The sequence below is a fragment of the Mercurialis annua genome, linkage group LG2 (genome assembly GCF_937616625.2).
Source record: "Mercurialis annua linkage group LG2, ddMerAnnu1.2, whole genome shotgun sequence".
Classification (NCBI taxonomy): Eukaryota; Viridiplantae; Streptophyta; class Magnoliopsida; order Malpighiales; family Euphorbiaceae; genus Mercurialis; species Mercurialis annua.
Window position 1 is genome coordinate 22,753,245 of NC_065571.1, and position 5,103 is coordinate 22,758,347.

Here is a 5,103-nt window from a genome sequence, read left to right on the forward strand (position 1 = left end):
GTTTACAAACGTTACGACACAAATCCAAGCGTTTCACCTTTTTAGCAATATAAGGCAAACGTTTACAAATGTTACGAAACAAATCCAAAGATTTTACCGTTTTAGCGATTTAAGCCAAACGTTTACAAACGGTACGAAGCAAGTTCAAACGTTTCACCTTTTATTAGCGTTTTAAGTCAAACGTTTACAAACGTTACGAAACTAATCCAAACGTTTCCCCTTTTTGGCGATTTAAGCCAAACGTTTACTAACGTTACAAAACAAATCGAAACGTTTCCCCTTTTTAGCGATTTAAGCCAAACATTTGCAAACGTTATGAAACAAATCCAAACGTTTCACCTTTTTAGCTATTTAAGCCAAAGGTTTACAAAAGTTTCGAAACAAATCCAAACGTTTCGCCTTTTTAGTGATATAACCTAAACGTTTACAAACATTATGAAACAATTCCAAATGTGTAACCTTTTTAGCGATTTAAGCCAAACATTTAAAAACGTTACGAAACAAATCCAATCGTTTCACCTTTTTAGCGATTTTAGCCACATGTTAACAAACATTACGAAACAAAACTAAACGTTTACAAACGTTACGAAACAAATCCAAGCGTTTCACTTTTTTAGCAATTTAAGCCAAACGTTGACAAATGTTACGAAATAAATCCAAACGTTTCACATTTTTAGCGATTTAAGCAAAACGTTTAAAAACGTTACGAAAGAAAACCGAGTGTGTCACCTTTTTAGCAATTTAAGCCAAATGTTTACAAACATTACGAAGCAAATCCTAGCGTTTCACCTTTTTAGCTATTTAAGCCAAACGTTTACAAACGTTACGAAACAAATCCAAGCGTTTCACCTTATTAGCAATATAAGCCAAACATTTACAAATGTGACGAAACAAATCTAAACATTTTACCCTTTTAGCGATTTAAGCCAAACGTTTACAAACGGTACGAAGCAAGTTCAAACGTTTCACCTTTTATTATCGATTTAAGTCAAATGTTTAAAAACGTTACGAAACTAATCCAAACGTTTCCCCTTTTTAGCGATTTAAGCCAAACGTTTACTAACGTTACAAAACAAATCGAAACGTTTCCCCTTTTTAGCGATTTAAGCCAAACATTTGCATACGTTACGAAACAAATCCAAACGTTTCACCTTTTTAGCTATTTAAGCCAAAGGCTTACAAAAGTTTCGAAACAAATCCAAACATTTCGCCTTTTTAGTTATTTAACCCAAACGTTTACAAACATTACGAAACAATTCCAAACGTTTAACCTTTTTAGGGATTTAAGCCAAACATTTAAAAATGTTACGAAACAAATCCAATCGTTTCACCTTTTTAGCGATTTTAGCCAAATGTTAACAAACATTACGAAACGAAACTAAACGTTTCCAAACGTTACGAAACAAATCCAAGAGTTTCACTTTTTTAGCGATTTAAGCCAAACGTTGACAAACGTTACGAAAAAAATCCAAACGTTTCACATTTTTAGCGATTTAAGCCAAACGTTTACAAATGTTATGAAACAAATCCAAGCATTTCAATTTTTTAGCAATTAAAGCAAAACGTTTACAAACGTTACAAAACAAATCCAAACGTTACGAAAAAAACAAAACGTTAAGAAACAAATCCAAGAGTTTCACCTTTTTAGCAATTAAAACAAAATGTTTACAAATGTTCCGAAACAAATCCAAACGTTTCATGTTTTTGGCGATTTAAGCCAAACGTTTACAAACATTACGAAACAAATCCAAACGTTGCACCTTTTTAGAAATTTAAGCCAAACAATTACAAAGGTTATGAAACAAATTCAAATATTTCACCTTATTAGCAATTTAAAATAAACGTTTGCAAACGTTACGAAACAAATCCAAGCGTTTCACCTTTTTAGCAATATAAGTCAAACGTTTACAAATGTTACGAAACAAATCCAAGCGTTTCACCTTTTTAGCAATTTAAGCCAAACATTTACAAACTTTACGAAACAAATCCAAGCGTTTCACCTTTTTAGCGATTTAAACCAAACGTTTACAAATGTTACGAAACAAATTAAACCAAGCGTTTCACATTTTTTTAGCAATTTAAGTCAAACGTTTACAAACGTTACGAAACAATTCAAATTGTTTACGTTTTTAGCAATTTAAGCCAAACGTTACGAAACAAATCCAAACGTTCCACCTTTTTAGTGATTTAAGCCAAACGTTTACAAACGTAATGAAACAAAACCAAACAATCCACCTTTTTAACAATTTAAGGCAAACTTTACAAAACAAATCCAAACGTCTCACCTTTTTAGCAATTTAAGCCAAACGTTTCACCTTTTTAGCGATTTAAGCCAAACGTTGACAAATGTTTCGAAACAAATCCAAACTTTTCTCCTTCTTAGCGATTTAAGCCAAACGTTTACAAACTTTATGAAACAAATCCAAACATTTCCCCTTTTTAGCAATTTAAGCCAAATGTTTACAAACGTTTCAAAATTAATCCAAATGTTTAAACGTTACGAAACCCTTATTGGGAATTTAAGCCAAACATTTACAAACGTTACGAAACAAATCCAAACGTTTAAAATGTTACGAAACAAATCCAAACGTTTCACATTTTTAGCGATTTAAGTGAAACGTTAAAAAACTTTACGAAACAAATTAAACCAAGCGTTTCACCTTTTTAGCAATTTAAGCCAAACGTTTAAAAACATTACAAAACAAATCCAAGCGATTCTCCTTTTTAGCAATTTAAGAAAAACGTTTATAAACGTTACGAAACAAATCCTAGCGTTTCACCTTTTTAGCAATTTAAGCCAAACGTTACGAAACAAATCCAAACGTTTCACCTTTTTAGCGATTTAAGCCAAATGTTTACAAACGTTACGAAACAAATCCAAACGTTAAACCTTTTTGGCAATATAAGCCAAACATTTACAATTGTTAAGAAACAAATTCAAATATTTCACCTTATTAGCAATTCAAGCCAAACTTTTGCAAACGTTACGAATCAAATTCAAGCGTTTCACCTTTTTAGCAATATAAGTCAAACGTTTACAAACATTACGAAACAAATCCAAGCGTTGCACCTTTTTAGCAATTTAAGCCAAACATTTACAAACTTTATGAAACAAATCCAAATGTTCTCCATTTTTAGCGATTTAAGCGAAACGTTTACAAACGTTACGAAACAAATTAAACCAAGTGTTTCACCTTTTTAGCCATTTTGAGCCAAATGTTTGCAAACATTACAAAACAAATCCAAACGTTACAAACGTTACGAAAAAACCAAACGTTTAAAACGTTACGAAACAAATCCAAACGTTTCTCATTTTTAGTGATTTAAGCCAAACATTTACAAACGTTACAAAACAAATCGAAACGTTTCCCCTTTTAGCAATTTAAGCCAAACATTTGCAAACGTTACAGACAAATCCAAACGTTTCACCTTTTTAGCTATTTAAGCCAAACGTTTACAAAAGTTTCGAAACAAATCCAAACGTTTCGCCTTTTTAGTGATTTAAGCCAAATGTTTACAAACATTACAAAACAAATCCAAACGTTTAACCTTTTTAGCAATTTAAGCCAAACATTTAAAAACGTTACGAAAAAAATCCAAACCTTTCACCTTTTTAGTGATTTCAGCGAAATGTTAACAAACATTACGAAATAAAACTAAACGTTTACAAACGTTACGAAACAAATCCAAGCGGTTCACCTTTTTAGCAATTTAAGCCAAACATTTACAAATGTTATGATTCAAATCCAAGCATTTCACTTTTTTTGCAATGAAAGCAAAACGTTTACAAATGTTACAAAACAAATCTAAACGTTACAAAACAAAACAAAACGTATAGAAACATTACGAAACAAATCCAAGCGTTTCACGTTTTTAGAAATTTAAGCCAAATGTTTACAAACGTTACGAAACAAATTCAAGAGTTTCACCTTTTTTGCAATTTAAGCAAAACGTTTACAAATGTTCCGAAACAAATCCAAATGTTTCACCTTTTTAGAGATTTAAGCCAAACGTTTACAAATGTTACGAAACAAATCCAAACATTGCACCTTTTTAGCAATTTAAGCCAAACATTTACAAAGGTTAAGAAACAAATTCAAATACTTCACCTTATTAGCAATTTAAGCTAAACGTTTGCAAACGTTACGAAACAAATCCAAGCGTTTCACCTTTTTAGCAATATAAGCCAAACATTTACAAACGTTACGAAACAAATTCAAGCGTTTCACCTTTTTAGCAATTTAAGCCAAACATTTACAAACTTTATGAAACAAATCCAAATGTTTCACATTTTTAGCGATTTAAGCCAAACGTTTACAAACGTTACGAAACAAATTAAACCAAGCGTTTCACCTTTTTAGCAATTTAAGCCAAACATTTACAAACATTACAAAACAAATCCAAGCGTTTCTCCTATTTAGCAATTTAAGCAAAACGTTTACAAACCTTATGAAACAAACCCAAACGTTTCACCTTTTTAGCAATTTAAGCCAAATGTTTACAAACGTTGCGAAACAAAACCAAACATTTCACCTTTTTAACAATATAAGGCAAACTTTACGAAACAAATCAAAACGTTTCACCTTTTTAGTGATTTAAGCCAAACGTTTCACCTTTTTCGCGATTTAAGCAAAACATTGACAAATGTTTCGAAACAAATCCAAACGTTTCGCCTTTTTAGCGATTTAAGCCAAACGTTTACAAACTTTACGAAAAAAATCCAAACGTTGCCCCTTTTTAGCGATTTAAGCCAAACGTTTACAAACGTTACGAAATTAATCCAAACATTTAAAACGTTACAAATCCCTTTTTAGGAATTTAACCCAACGTTTACAAACGTTACGAAACATATCCAAATATTTCACCTTTTTAGCGAATTAAAACAAACGTATACTAAAGATACGAAACAAATCCAAACGTTTCACCTTTTTAGCGATTTAAGCAGAACGTTTACAAACGTTAAGAAATAAATCCAAACGTTTGAAACATTACCAAACAAATTCAAACGTTTCACATTTTTAGAGATTTAAGCCAAACGTTTACAAACGTTACGAAACAAAACAAGGCGTTTCACCTTTTTAGCAATATAAGCCCAATGTTTAC